Below are 16,595 nucleotides of genomic sequence, written 5' to 3'. Positions count from 1 at the left end.
CAACAGACTTCTTACTGCTTCTTTGGGAGAACATAAACTTCTGTACTTCTTTCTGTCACATACATTTCACATAGAAATATTAGCACTCCTCTCCTGAAATGTGTTGAGAGAGAGAGTTATCTAACACTGTCTCTTCTTCAGTGTTCATGGAGATGCAGCCATTGCAGTCAAGTCACTCAAACACACTCAAACAAAATGGAGAATGTAATAAAAAATACTTCCCATGTGACCAGAGTTAACCCATCACGCCAGAGTTACTATGGAGCATTCCAGAATTAAACACACATTAAGGCATTTAAACATTCCCAATTTCAGTAAATTAAATCACCATGCTTAACAATTCTGCTTTCCCTTCATCTTCCTCCAGCTCCCATGTACCCCATAAATCTGCCCCACAGGATCCCTTAACCCTCTGAAGCAGATTTTAGGGGTCTCTGGGAGACTGCAGGAGGGAGGTGGGGAAAGAAAAGCTATGTTGCACAAGCAAACAGCTTTTGGATCTCACAATTATGTGCAGTGTCCTCCTGACGCCAGCATCACTGCAGATTACTTGTAAGGTGTGTGTGTATGGTAAAGGACCGCTGGATGGTTAAGTCCAGTCAAAGGCGACTATGGGATTGCGGCGCTCATCTCGCTTTCAGGCTGAGGGAGCCAGCATTTGTCCACAGACAGCTTTCTGGGTCATGTGGCCAGCAGAACTTAATTTTCTCTACATGGTTTGTGATAGTTACATTATAAATTAGCACCTGGCTTTTCCTGCCGCTGCCACTTTTTTGTCTTTGCAACAATGCTGTAAGGTAGGTTAGGCTGAGCATTGTTTCAGTTATCAAAGTTATAAAACTGTACATATCTAGAATATTATTATTATTATTTTTATTCCTTTATTGTTATTTATTGGGGTATATTTTGCAGTACAGTGGTACCTCGGTTTATGAACACAATTGGTTCCGGAAGTCTGTTCATAAACTGAAGCGTTCATAAACTGAAGCGAACTTTCCCATTGAAAGTAATGGAAAGTGGATTAATCCGTTCCAGATGGGTCCACGGCGTTCGTAAACCGAAAATTCGTAAACCAAGGTGTTCATAAACCGAGGTTCCACTGTAAAATATCAGGGCAGTGGGATGCTGCAGTTAAGGTAGTGAGGGTGGGTGTCTTCTCAGCTTTGTGCATGTTTATGGAAGCAATAAAAGTGGTGTCCTAATTAAACCCCCCTCCCCCCCTTGCACCAGGATAACAGGCACAAATAAGAAACTCCTTGCAACTGATGAGACCTCGGCATTCTTTAAAATGATAGCCCTATCCAAAAGAAAAAGAAGGCATTTGCTTTCTGATTGGGCTTCAGTCCACAAATGCAACGAGAAAAGGAAGGTCAGTTCTGGAAATCACAAAAGTGTGTAGTAGCATTTTCATATGGGGTACATTAGAATTATATTGCAACCTAGCAATGTTTCGTTCATCCCAATGAAAGCTTTAAAAACAAAATACAAGCTAAATCCGCAACTCCAAATTTACAGATGTAATGACTAGCAAAGAACAAATGGATCAATGAATGTAACAGATGCCAATGTTTCCAAATCAGACATAACTAAGCTGAACCCTGTGAGTTCATTTCTATTAGGCCTTCAAAATTTTGTGCTTTAAAAGGAGACCAGTTGCTATTGTCACCCAAAATGACAATTTTGTTTGATGCAAAGAACAAAACAACACAAAACAAATCCCTTCTGTTTCAAAAACCAGTCTATACAGATCAGAAATGAAAGGTTAAAAGATACACGATATAAACAGTGGCTTCTAGTGAAATGGCCAGGGAGAATAAACAGAAGTTATCAAAATGACCACAAAGAAGGTGTTAGGCGAGCTTTCCTGGGGAGGGTATTCCACAAACATGGTGCCACCAACAAGAAGGCCTTCTTTCCCCTGGTTAGTCACCACTGTACTGTATTGCACCCGACAGGTGGTGCAATGGCCTTTGTGGGAAAGGCCATTTTTCTGGTACTCTGTGACCAGGCCATTTAAAGCTTTTAAGGTTCAAAACTGGCATTGAAAAGTGGACCCACAAACAGATGGAGAAACTGGGCAGCTGATTAAAGCATTCATAAGGTGATCAAATCACCTAGTCACAATATGCAGCGCTCACCCCACCAACATACATCACACCACCAGTAAGTGCTGTTTTGAGTGCTGACAATGTTTAAAAAACCACAGGCAATACATGGTGCTTTAGTCATTGGACTGCAGTGTCATTCCATGGCCATTGAGGGGCAGAGGGAGAGAGGGAGTTGTAACAGTAAGCCTGCTGCTGTGCACTTATTTTGCTCTGAAGCCCCTTCCCAAAATCTGCTTTGGACCATGCCACCTACAAGCATCTGCCCTTGCCCCCTCCCCCCCACACCAGGGTGACATCTTTCTCCCTGCTGACCTGGGTGCCCTAATTGCATTATAACTTGGGGTGCTGACCCCTAGCCAACCAGGACACCAAGTGTTCATTTAAAAAAAAAATTAAACTGCCCCTACAAAATATATCACTTACTAGATCCTTAACACTAGTGGAGATTTGAGAAAACATCTGCTATTTTTTTCCTTTATATCCTCAAGAAAGAAAAGAAGAATAGTGAGCATAAAAGTGTTGCAAGAATAGAAAGATATTGATTTATGTGCCATCAACAGCTCAAATGAACAGTGTTCTTACGCATTTTATATTATAGTTTGGATAAAACTCAAGACAAACTGAAGAATCTTTTGATCCTTTCAATATTTCTCTGAATTAGTTCCAAACTTCTAGATGTCTGCTGGTTCCTCTTAGTATAATTAATCCTTTCAAGAAGAAAGGACACAGTCATAGAAGATTGTGTGTGTGTGTGTGTGTGTGTGTGTGTGTGACAAATGGAGATGGGGGAATAATCTAAGGAGAAATAATCTTAACTTCAATTTTTCTTTCACTTTTCCATAAACAACAACAAATTGTGTTTGTTTTATTTAACTTTGGCCCTCGTTTCACAATTGATGACTTGTATGCAGTTCAAAAGATGTTTTCTCTACTTAAATCCAGATGGTTCACGATAAGGTACATTAGAAAAAATGACAGCACATCAGGGCATTTATCTTCACTTCATGTCTTTCAAATAAACATTCATAGCATTTCTGAGTGATATTGTGGTGAACCGCTGCTGTTGAAATATCCCGTTGCCTCCGTTGGGGCACATATCTAATCCTTTATTTGTGGGTGTCTGAAGGGAAATGAGGAGGCCATCTCTTGGTTAATCTGCCCATATGGAAATAGTTGAGAATACTGGAAAGCGGTGTGTAGATTACATCCATAAAATACCAGAGCCATTCTACATGTCATGTGGAAGATTCGAGACCAAGCATACACTTGACAGGAATCTGCAGCCAGTTCATACAATGCATGCATGTTTCTCTTTTGCCCATTGCAATTTTGTGAACCTTGTGCCCTCCAGATGTTTAGGATTACATCAACCTCAGCCAATCTGTGTTGGCTGGGGCTGATGGGACTTGGAATCCAAATATCTGGATGGTGCCAGGTTGGAGAAGATTGTACTAGACCGTTATCCTGGGCAACAGCTAGTATTGTTTCTTTTAGGAGGAAGACTAGTATGTAGTTCAAGATTACTTTGGTTTTTGTCTTCTTCTTGTATCAGTTTTCAGCCCGTTTCAATCTCTGTGTCTCTTTGTACCCACCCCTGGTCCTTTCAGATAAACAGGTCAACTTTGACTCTACCCAACTCTGTTTTGTACCAGTTTTCTGTTGATTATAATGATTTAACTGCACACTGAAAGGGAGAATGCCTTATGTATATTGCTAAGGGTTTTACACTGGAAAATTCCAATGTGGTATACTAAAGCTAGAAAGAGCTCTCTGAGCTCCTAGCTGAGTTAATAATTAACTGTTGATATGCTCTGCTCTTCCACATGAGTGTTTAACCTTAGATCATATGATTAAGGTATTCGATTGCAAATCACCATTTTGAATGGAGTTGCCCATTGGTCTTTAATTCTCAGGCACAGTGGGAGAAAGATGTGCAAATGAGTCTCTCAAAGGAGAAAAAACAGCTTTAGGCTAATGGAGGCTGTAGGGAAAGAGACAAATTTGATTTTAAGTGTGTTTGTAATTATACTATATTTTAAGGAAATGCTGAGCCTATGCTTGGACAAGCATATGTCTTATGGAACTATTTGGATGTATCACTGATTTGGTTTTGTACTTGTTTTGAAGAAGTTCTGGTTAATAAAGCTTTGAATCTCGACTATGGATCTGGACAATTTTTATTTCAAAAGGAATCAGTTGTTATATATCTGATTGATTCAAGCTGTATGATATTAATATCTGCAATATTTTCTGCACTGTCTGTCTAATGGAAGTGGATAAAGTGAGTAAGGATTTTTTTTCCATAACAGTAGAGCTTGTGGACATCCAGTGAAGCTGAATGTTGGAAGATTCAGGACCTACAAAAGGAAGGACTCCTTCACACAGCATCTGGTCCCATAGGAGGTAGTTATGGCCACCAACCTGGATGGCTTTAAAGGCAGTTTAGACAAACTCATGCAGGATATGACCTTATTATGTTTTTATATGTGTTGGAAGCTGTCCAGAGTAGCTGGAATAACCCAGCCAGATGGGCAGTGTTATGGTTGGGTGACATTCATAGCATTTCTGAGTGATATTGTGATATTGTGTACTGACCCCTTGCTAGACTCCTGGACCTAGGACTGGACTTTGACCCTGTTTATGGACAAACCCTTGGCGTGTTCCCAATCTCTGACTACCTGGCTAGACCCATGGACTGTTTCCTGACTCTGCTTTTGCTTAGCCCCTGGACTTGGTTGCCTCGCTTGGACCTAACGCTGCTGACCTGGACTGTTGACCATGCCTCTGCTCAGCCCCAGGTGAGTTTCTGGTCACCCCGGGGCCAGCACAGGAGAGATGGAGGGGTGGGACTTTATTTGGAGCAATGCTATTATCTAGGGGAAAGTGGATTCCTTTGTCTCTCTGTGTGAATATTGAATAAATTACTGGTAAGAACTTTGGTTGTTTATTTGCTTCTTGGCTGCCACCGTGGGAGAGATCAGATCCCCCAAAGCCTGACCATTGCTTAGAATCGCAGGTGAGATGAGTGCCCTTGCTCTCAAGTTCTGTTTGTAGGATATCCAATGGATATCTGTTTGGCCCCTGTGAGAGCAGGATGCTGGACTTGATAGCCCTTGGCCTGATCCATCAGACTCTTCTTATGTTCTCATAAACAAACGGCTCTTAGAGCTCCTTGGTTTTGCCAACTTTCAGTGCTGCAATTACTCTCCTTAAATCTTCTTTTGGCTACCCGCAACCCTTCGCTGCTGCTCTTCCAACAACTGAGGTCTTCGTGAAAGTGGCACGAAGAACTAACAGGGCAAGACATGTTAACAGGGTGATAGACATGTTGGGAAAGGTTTGTGATGATTGCCTGGAGAAACCATGGTGAGGACTTCCAGAGTTAGACATTGCAGTGTAATGCTAATATTTCATTTTAAGATCTCTGCAGAGCAGTTAAACTATTGATTCTCTGAAATATACAGAAGCCTGTATTTTATAATGTCCTGTTTGGCAGTGGTGAGTTTGCCCTTTAACAACCACTTTTGCAATAGACATATATTTTTTGCCGTTAAAATGAATCATTCATTTCTAGCTCATTAGGTTTCCGGGTATCTGCCCTTGCCCTTGCTTCATCTGCTTTGCAATTACCCAGTCAAGCTGCATCTCTCCAAACACTTTCAAGTTCTTTCTCCCCCCTTCAGCCTTCCTCTGACCCTTTCCTTTCATATGGTAAGGCAAAGCTTGCACTAATCAATGTGCCTTTAAAAAGAACCCTGTGTATTTCTCCTGCAAAGTACCAGTGGGGGAAAATGTCACCCAGTCAAACATACATTGCTTTAGCCAGGTAATTTGCAAAGTGGCATGAAAACGACTGAATCTGTTGTCAATTTTCTAGTGTCCTTTCTCATATCCACTCCTCCTCCAATTTGGATATATGTATCTGCTGTATCAACATTCCATTTAACGGGTACCATTTTACTGGCCAGCTAAGATATCTCATTAGTATTATCATGACATCATCGGCTCACATTTAATGCTGGACTGTTTTGAATTAAAGTTGAAGATCTAGAAAACCTAGAGGGCTTTGCAGGCAAACGAGCGACCCATTTATTAAATAAGGAAAATATGGTGTTTACATGACCGACCTAATAGTTAAAGGGGGGAAATTACCACAACGTGTCCCTATGTATAGCAAGGATTTCTATGGCCTTTTTATGTAAATGACACAAGCAGTAAAACTTTAATGTGCTTTCAAAGCAGAGCAGATGAGAGAGCTGTTAAAAACTCTTTTAAAATGCAGGGAAGTAATTATTGTCATTGTTTCAGCATTAAGGTCTGTGGAAAGAGAGTTTTTCTACAAATGCTTAGAAGTATAAAGGGATAGTCAATGAGAAGGTGAAGATTTGTCTTCTTCATATGTGGTAAACAGGAAGTCTGGCGATAGGACTGGGAAGGAATGGAATTGATTGGTCAGCCTTGCTTATTAATTGATTGATATCACTGAAGATGAAGTGGCGTACGTCAAACTGGATACAGCTTTTGGAGTGAGCAGAATAGGCAGTTTCTTAAACTGAAATATTTAATTAAATAAAAATAGTCTGGTCCCACTAGCACTTTGATAGTTTTCGCTAGTGGGTTTGGCTGTGCAACAACTGAAATCAGCATATCTCTGGTTGCCATTAATATAAGACAAGTGTTTGCACATTTGCTGGCATTTCCATTTGGGGTAAGCTACAGTAGATAGATTAGGGACGCGGGTGGCGCTGTGGGTTAAACCCCGTTGTTCGGTCCCTGCTCCTGCCAACCTAGCAGTTCGAAAGCATGTCAAAGTGCATGTAGATAAATAGGTACCATTCTGGCAGGAAGGTAAATGGCGTTTCTGTGTGCTGCTCTGGTTTGCCAGAAGCGGCTTAGTCCTGCTGGCCACATGACCCAGAAGCTGTCTGCAGACAAACACTGGCTCCCTCGTCCAGTAAAGTGATATGAGGTCCGCAACCCCAGAGTCATCCGTGACTGGACTTAACAGTCAGAGGTCCCTTTACCACCACCACCCTTTTTACAGTAGATAAAATACAATCAAAGCTGCAATGAAACACTAATATGTCCACATGTCTGTCTTCAAAAAGAAAGCCATTTCTGAATGCTATCAGGAGAAAATGTATGCAAACCAACAAGTCACCTGATATTCTAAATTATCTTTGTTTTTCCAACCGAGATGTGACCAAATTGTATGCAAGCTTTGGACTTCTCTAGAATTCTTCATCAGGCCAGACGGTAAACGAAGCAAAGGGAAAGGGAAAGGGAAAAAAAGAGGGGGAAATAGTTACAGATATAGCTGGCGGTGAAACCATCCCTGTGTGCATCTTGTAAGGGTCATAAAGTATTCCCCCCCCCCTCTGGTATTTATAATTTATATGTCTTATATTTATAATTACATGCTGTGAATGAATTGGGCCTTGCTTATATAGACTATTGCATATTTTGCTTGTGTGGGGATGTATAGTTTTTATTTTTATTCACTGGGTGGGGATTATAGGGTTAGCTAGCTATACACATTGTGGATGAGTTGGGTGGCACATTCTCTGTCTTAGGGTGGAAACATTTAAAGCTTTAAATTTCCTTGAACCTGCAACCTGAGGCAAGAAGCATATGCTTGACAATGGGAGTCTATATCAAGAGGTAGCCTTCCTGGATTTTTTTTAGTTCAAGGTAGAACATAATGTGATAAGCTTTGTACACCAGCGAGAGAGAGACAAGCAAAGGAAGACAGGCTGCTACTCCAGAATAAGTCTCTACTGAGTCCCTACTGAGTTAAGGATTGTGGAAAGCCAGGAATAGGGGATTGCATTTTAATCTACTTTGTTTCATCATTTTGTTTTAAAAGGCGTACGTATATTGGTTTTGTGTAATTTACAGATTGCAGATCTTTTTCTTAAACTTCATATATTTTCACCTTGGACAAGTCTTTACTTGCTTCATAAATCTGGTGTGATCACTTCTTATTTTAACACCCTCATGCCTGGAAGCCAGTAACTCATGCTGCCTTGAGGGACTTCAGAAGATCCAAGGAAGGTTATTTAGGCTGATTGAGAAAGGGATATGCTTGTAGTATGATTCTCTCTCTTTATCTGATGGTGGAAGAAGGTTGGGACTGAGCAGGGGGGTATTCCCTATGTTAAGAAACACTCTTCCCTCAGACAGTCCTGGACCCATGATGGCTGGGATGTCTGTTCTATGCAGTGATGGTCTATACCAGGCATCCCCAAACTTTGGCCCTCCAGATGTTTTGGACTACAATTCCCATCTTCCCTGACCACTGGTCCTGTTAGCGAGGGATCATGGGAGTTGTAGGCCAAAACATCTGGAGGGCTGCAGTTTGGGGATGCCTTGTTTATACCTACCCCATAGTTAAGTGGTTAAGTGTTAAGTGTTTTTCATTACCTCCTTTGGATACCTTTATTCAACTTTGTGTCAACAGCAAGCATATCCAGTTGTACATAAGAGTTTTCAATAATTTAAACGTCTTTGAAAGAAGGTTGAATGCAAGATTAACTAGGAAATAGTATCATTAGAATTACTGTATATAGTGAACTCTATTGTAGAGGTAACACAATTTATATATAATCATTTGCCCATTTTCATCCCATGTCTCTCTCTGGCAAGTTGCTAGGTGATAATGTATAAGAAGTTATCTATCCACCTATGAAACTCTGTAAGGCTCTGTTTGTGTTGAGTTTATTGCACATATGTTTACATAAGCAACATCAGTCAATACCTTTTAATATATTGAATTCCCCATTTTATTGTATAGGCAAGAGGAGCTTCTTTTTAAAGTGAACTTTCACTACTTCTGGTGAGGCAAAACAGACTTCCCTATCATCATCTGTTAGCTTAATCTGCATTTCATTTAACTTGGAAAGAAAATGTTTAGAAAATGTTAGGGCAAATTGTTTGGGGTTTGTAACTTTCCTTTCTACCCACAGGAATCTATGTTCTTGTTATGAATAAATACTGAACAGTTAGCTAATGGTCCGTTCCCCCCTTTTACATAACACAAAATCTAATCTCTGCTCATCAACTTTGAAACATCTGCTGCCCAATTTACACCGGCGCTCTTTGTGGTGTTATTTGACTATTTATAAATCTGATGGATGGGCAGAGTACACATCCAAGACCTCAGATCCTACCTCCATGTTCAACAGAAGGGATGTTACACCCATGGAAATGGAGCTGGGCCTAGCAGTGACTGAAGATACGCAATCGACAAAATCTGGTATCGGGACATTTCCTGTGGATACTTGAATTTACTCATTGTAGACATTTTCCAGACTCCCCAGAAAGAAGCCCAAGAAACCCTAACCCTAACCCTAACCCTAACCCTAACCCTAACCCTAACCCTAACCCTAACCCTAACCCTGTGCCAATCTTTAAGAGATGCATGTTAACATAAGCCCTTTACTTTCATCCATGTTGCTCTGCCAAGGGCCAGGTCTATTGCGGGGGAGGATATTCTGGAAATAAAGTGGTGGTCCTTTGTTTCTGGGTTAAAATCAAAAGCACATAGTGTTCTGGGAAAGCAGAAACCCTACTTTTGTTTTGTTTTCTTTGTGGAAATTGATTGTTTTGCTAAACTAACATCTCAAATAATTCACGTGCTTCTACCATGTGAAATATTGTTCACTTCTCTTCTTTGCTTCTTGAAAAGTGGACTTAGGTCAAAAAGCATCTGGGAAAAGGTGCAGAAAAGGGCAAGCCAAATGATCAAGGGGCTGGAACAATTCCCTTATGGGAAAAGGTTACACCATTTGTGGCTTTTTCATTTAGGTGTATAATAAGATTGCCAAATTATAGGCAAATAGGTCATAGGATTTTTATGTTAGGCACATTATATATATATGTGTGTGTGTGTGTGTGTGTGTGTGTGTGTGTGTGTGTTTAATTTTTTGGCAGAATTGCATGAAATTTGCAGGTGTGATAGACTCTCCAGAGAGGATGAATCCTATGAAAATTCAGAAATATAGCTGCAGTGTTTCTCCTGCAAGGGCAGCCATTACAGTTTTGGGGTGGTTTTTTAAAAGGAAATTGCTTAATCTCCCCTATTATGTTGTAGACAATAGTTTTGTAGACAGTATTAGGAAAATAGCACAGCAAGGCACAGTCTTCCCCTCATCGCTTCTCTAAACTCAGTTCCACATTAGCATTACCTACATTTCTATGAAATCCCATAAATAGAATCATAGACTGGTGGGCATCTAACCTCTGCATAAAAACCTGCAATGAAAAAGAGCCCATCAACTTCTCTTCCACTGCTGAACGGCCTGTACCACCAGGTAGTTCTTCCTAGCATTCAGTTTACATCCTTTACTTACAAGTTGAACCTGTTGATTTGGGTTCTAAAGAAATAAATTTGGTCCATCATCTGTGACAGCCCTTCAATTAGCTGAAGGTAGCTGACATGTCTCCACTTAATTCTCTCTCTTCAAGGCTGAACATACCCAACTCCTTCAACCTTTCATCATAGGGCATGGTCTCCAAGCACCCTATTTGTTGCCCTCCTCTGGACATGTTCTAAGGATATTTCTCAGTATCCTTAAACTGCAGTGCTCAGAACTTAACACAGTACTCAATGTGAGGTGTGACCAAAATAGATGAGAGCAGAACCTCTGTCGATGCACCCTAGAAGCTCATTAACCTTTTCCATAAGGGTGACTGAGTATACTGAGAGCCTGGTCTTCCAATACTTAATTTTATTAAGGGTGGTGGGTAGGTCTAAAACAGGGCAGTTGAGGAATATAGGGGTTTAGTGGATGTTCCCTGCTGCTTGTTTTCACAACACCACTTTTTCCTGAAGGATTACGTCTCAGGGACAAACCAGCTCTGCCAAATCTAAATCACTTTAATTCTATGCTTAATCAGAATCCTTTGCGGACTGGTGCTACTGTGTGGCGCATTGTTGACACAACTTGCCTTCAAAGGGTTCCCCCCAGATAGTAAGGCAACAATTACTAATAGTTACTGTGAATAGTGTAATACAGATCTTAGCTGGCTTGTCGAACACATGGGCATGCGATCTTGCAAAAATGCATAATTAATTTGGATTAGATAATGATGGTTCCATTGAATGGGGAATATCTCAATTAATGGTTGGCCATTAGCCAGCTTGGTCAGGAAGGAAGAGTGTCTTGTGAGTCTACCTGACTGTGTTGTAATGGCTAGACTAGTGTTGAACATAGACTGGGAAAACCTAGATTCTACTCACTGCTCAGTTATGAAGTAAATGCTCCTCCTCTGTTGGAGGTTTTTAAGCAGAGGTTGGATGGCCATCTGTCTTGGATGCTTTAGTTGAGATTCCTGCATTGCAGGGGTTGGACTAGATGATCCTTGGGGTCCCTCCCAACTCTATGATTCTATGATTCCATGGAAAGCTTCAGCAAAAGGTGGAATAATAATGCATAGTTTTGCAGTCTGAACCAGACTATGACGAAGTTCGCCATCATGGTTCACAATAGCTCATTTGCAGCCTAGCCTCCCTCACAGGGTTGTTGGGATGATCAAACACTGGAAATCTGAACTTGGAGAAAGGGGGATGTAATAAATGGATTCAGATTTGTTTATTTGCTTCAAGTCATCAGACCATCACAAAACATGCATTTAACAAAGGGAACTACAAATCCATAGAAAAATTACACAATATAACATAAATAAAATGTTCACAAAGCCAAGTAAAGTTATATGAAAGCATAACCAAGCTTAAAACTCTGCATTTACCTGGCAAGACACTCAATTCTCCTTTAAAAAAATATCTCTAACATAAATAAAAGTTAAAATATTTTTTACACAAACATGAATAAAATTGCATGAAGTATAAATAAAGTGTAGCATTCTGAATCTCCCTGGCATGATACAGAACTCACTGGTTGTTGCTGTTCTTTAAAAAATTCCTAACATTAATTAGTGCAGACTGAAAACATGCCGTCCTCACAATTACATATGTATCTTGCCATATAGCAGATTGGAATGTAATTGAAATACAGTCTCATGGATGAAAACACGATGGCCTCTGGCTCCAGGCAAGGAGTCACTGCACTAGCACCCCATCCACTACTGCCAATATGATGTATGGTATCAGGAGCCAGGAAAGTCTTCTTTCTCCATTTGGAAAACATGGAGCGGTACAACCAGTTGGAGTAGGCTGCTCATCAAGATGATAATAATAATAATAATAATAATAATAATAATAATAATAATAATAATAATAATTTGTTTATTTATTTGTATGTACATACCCACACCACGCATCTGGTTTCCCCAGATGAACCAGCTGACCTGGTTCAGTAAAAGGCAATTTCATATGTCTTTGGTTTCCATTTCTAAACAAGACCACCTCTCTCCAACTGCCACATTCGTCTTTCTTCCAATCTCCCATCAGTTAATTCTGAAATTTCAAGAGCAGAATAAATTATGCAGAAGAAACAGCATGATGCATATACCAGTATAATCTGCATGGTGTGTTTCGATCATTAAATCTGAGCGGCTTTTCATTTCTGTTGGGTGTGGAGTACACAGCCTATTCTCATCAAGTATTCCTATGATTCCTTCCATAATTGGGTTGTCTCTTGAAACATCCCTGGAGCACTCCAGAAGTTTTAAGGAATCATAGGTGAAATAGTGTCAATTGTATCTTCCCATTTGCCTGAACGCTGCTCTGAAGCATGAAACCCAGTTATGTCCTAATATACAGTGGTACCTTGGTTCTCGAACTTAATCTGTTCCGGAAGTCTGTTCCAAAACCAAAGCATTCCAAAACATTTCTGGGTTTTTGGCTTTTGGGAACCAAGGCGTTTGAGAACCAAAGTACCACTGCAATCGAATTGCAGCGTGACTTGGATTTCTTCCTAGAATTGGGAGTGATACTTCATCCAATTCCAAACCAACACATCGAGTCTGATTTATTTTTTTACATGATCCACTCTTTATGGCCCTTCCTACAAAAGAGGAGAGAATCAGGTCCAAGATATTTGCTTATTAGGGGTCTCATCCAGCTTTCTCTGGAAGCCCACCTTGGAGATATGCTCAGGTACTGTAGGAGCAATGTAAGATTTATGACTTCCTTAGCGTTTCATTTCTCTGCTTTAAATCACTAAGAGATTAGCACAAGATGTGTCAGAAAGTGTGTTGTCATTTAACAGGCTTAAGCAATGTTTGAAAAGAGATATTTTTGGCTAAACGGTGGGATTAACTGGATAAGTGGGGGGAAAGAGCTTTTGGATAAGCTGAAGGACAGAAGAATTATAGCCAGCTTTACACTTGTTGTAACTTGGTATGTTTTCATGCACAACTTGAATTGATATGTTGCTGCAACTTCAAGAGCTTTGCCAGTTATATGGGACTAGATCCTTGCATCTAGATCAGGCATCCCCAAACTGCGGCCCTCCAGATGTTTTGGCCTACAACTCCCATGATCCCTAGCTAACAGGACCAGTGGTCGGGGAAGATGGGAATCGTAGTTCAAAACATCTGGAGGGCTGAAGTTTGGGGATGCCTGATCTAGATGCAAGGATCTAGTCCCATATAACTGGTATATGGGGGATGCCTGATCTAGATCCACATGTGGATTAAACAAGTTTTCATCAGCATAACTCTAGAGAAATTAAAGCATGAAAGCTCCTATATTTGGATCAGAGAACAGAGTAGCAGGAAAACGTATTACCAGTGCTTTTTTGTTGTCGTAGAAATGAAGTGCTGGTACTCATATATTGATAAAAGTGCCATGGGTGCCAGCACAAAATGGCTGGCATGGGCAGAAAAGAGAGGTGATGGAACTCTGTATTGGTGAGTATATAAAAAATCCCTGCCTATCTAGCCTCTGAACTTAAAACTTCTGAAGGGTTAAGGATAATACCAGTAGGGTTTTCCCTGATCTATAAGATTGGAGCAAAGGTTGAAAAAAAAATTCCCTCCCCCGTTTCCTGGTGCTTGGACTAATTCCTTAACCACCATGGCTGGAATTTCTTGAATATTATACTGTCCTGAATTTGGTTTGAGACAGGTGCCACCTTTGTTATGATGGGCATGTATCAATATCATATCCACATGCCTTCATAACCACGGATGAGAGCTTCTGAATCAGTGACAATTCACACGTTTCACTGTGCACTGATCCTGGGCCAGTTTCCCTCCACTGAGGACAGAATTCATTACGAGACTTTGATTTTCTCATTTTATTAAAAAAAAAAAATGACTGCAATCCATACAACAAGACAAGGGAACTGAAGAGAGAAACATCTGCGTGGATCAAATATTTAAGCATGATCAAATTAAAAGAATTCTAAGCCTGAAAACAAACTGTTTGCAAAAAGCGAATTGAAAAACGAGATGAAGGCACCTGACAGAACTCAGTCCAGCGTCTGGCTCTTTGACAGAGGTAAGCTGCGTGCCAATACTGTACATAAAGTAGGGCTTTAAAATGTGAGCACTTGTGATGCCACTGAGCACACTTCCCTTGTCTGGGTTTGGGTGAGCATTTGCAAAGTACTGACAAATACCGTCCATTGGCTATGATTGCATGGAAGCAGGCCAGCTGGATGAGGAATCTCATTCACAGATGGATCCAGTCCATCTGCCAGGGCTCTTTTAAAAGCAGCAGTTGTGTCTATCAACTTGAAATGAAGGGGTGGAGGAGGACCTATCGTCTCCTGCTTCATATATCCTGCCCAAGAGCTGACTGGTCTGAGGGCAGCCTGGGGGGCAGGCAAGACCCACTTGAAAAGTCAAATTCAAGGTGCTTCCCTTTCTTGTTTTACACACTAAGTGACTCAGACCCCAAACACCTGAAAGACCACCTCTTTCCCTCCAGCCCACCTCAGGTGCTAAGATCGGGTACTAAGTTCTGCCGCCCTCAGAAGCTTGGGGGTGTGGCAGCCCAGGAGAGGGCATCTTCCATGCAGCCCCTAAGTTGTGGAACTCCCCTTCCCACACAGGGGGAGTATGGGAGTGTGTCTGGCACCCTCATTAGATGACTTTCAGTGAATGCTAAAGACACACTGGGCTTTTGATAATGTTGCATAATATTGTGTTTTAATATTAATGGGTTTTAATTGTTGTAATCTGCCCTGGGACCTTAGGGTGAAGGGCGGCTAACAAATAGCAATAGTAACAACAACAACAACAACAACAACAACAGCCAGTGTTTCCCAAACTCCCGCCTGCCCTGGACTAATCTGTCATTTAAGACTGAGAGACAATCCCTTAACACTGTTTGCTGGCAATGTTGATGTTTCCGGAATTGTCCCAAAACTTGATAGCAGTAAGGTGGGTAATAATAATGATGATGATGATGATGATGATGATAATTGTACCCTGCCCATCTGACTAGGTTGTCTCAACCACTCTGGGCAGTCTCCAGCATATATAAAAGTAACAACAGCAACAACATTAAAAACTTCTCTATACAGTGCTGCCTTCAGTTGTCTTCTAAAAGTTGTATATTTACTTATCTCCTTGACATCTGATGGGAGGGTGTTCCACAGGGAGGGCGGCACTACCAAAAAGGCCCTCTGCCTGGTTGATGTGATATAAATGCCTATATGTTGGCACATAGAGCGGGCATCAGTGATTACTTTCCCTCTCCAAGGCACGGTCAGTGGTGGATACATCGAAGGCAGTGGCTTAACTTTTCCAAGGCCCTCTTCATGACATATGTGGGATCACAAGATAGAGCCTAAGAATCTCATATTTTAGTGTGTCCAACACCTAGGGTCACCAGCTTTCAATTTGAAGAATAGCATCCCCCGGGAGGATATTGTATCTTTTCATACTCCCAAGACCGTTACTCAACAGAACAGCTTTGCTGGTCAGACAAGGGAAATAATGTTGCTTGGTAGTCCTACCCTCTTTGAATGGGGAAATGATCCTCCTCGGGATCAGGCTGCTAAAGGTGAAAGTGCAGGCAAACACAGCTGGGAAATGCATCCGGAGGCTGTTGTTGAACATTGGTAATCAGTTTTCAGAGATGTTTTGGGAGTCATTAATCTTGCCTCTGTGTGATCAGATGCCACCCATATCCACTTGAGAACCCTCTGAGTGCCATGAGAACACAAACATTACTTTCACCTGTACACTATTATATTGCCATGATTTTAAAATAGGTAAAGACAATGCCATTGTCATTAGCAATTTCTTTTAGTATTTTACCCATTAGTATTTTCATTTTGAAGTGTTTCCTTGGAAAGAATAATACTTTAGCAGGAACAAAAAAATAAAAATAAAATCCTTCCAGTAGCACCTTCGAGAGCTCATACCTATGACAAACTTAGTTGGTCTCTAATGTGCTACTGGAAGGAATTAATTTTATTTTTTTGTTTCGACTACGTCAGACCAGCACGGCTACCTACCTGTAACTTCAGCAGGAGATACTTGAAAAGACGACGTGCCTATATGTTTTAAGTTCACAAAAAGAAGCACATCACTTGAATTTTCTGTGCTTGATTCAGTACTTGATGACTG

This window comes from Zootoca vivipara, chromosome 9, assembly GCF_963506605.1.
Source record: "Zootoca vivipara chromosome 9, rZooViv1.1, whole genome shotgun sequence".
Lineage (NCBI taxonomy): Eukaryota > Metazoa > Chordata > Lepidosauria > Squamata > Lacertidae > Zootoca > Zootoca vivipara.
This window is presented reverse-complemented; position numbering follows the sequence as displayed.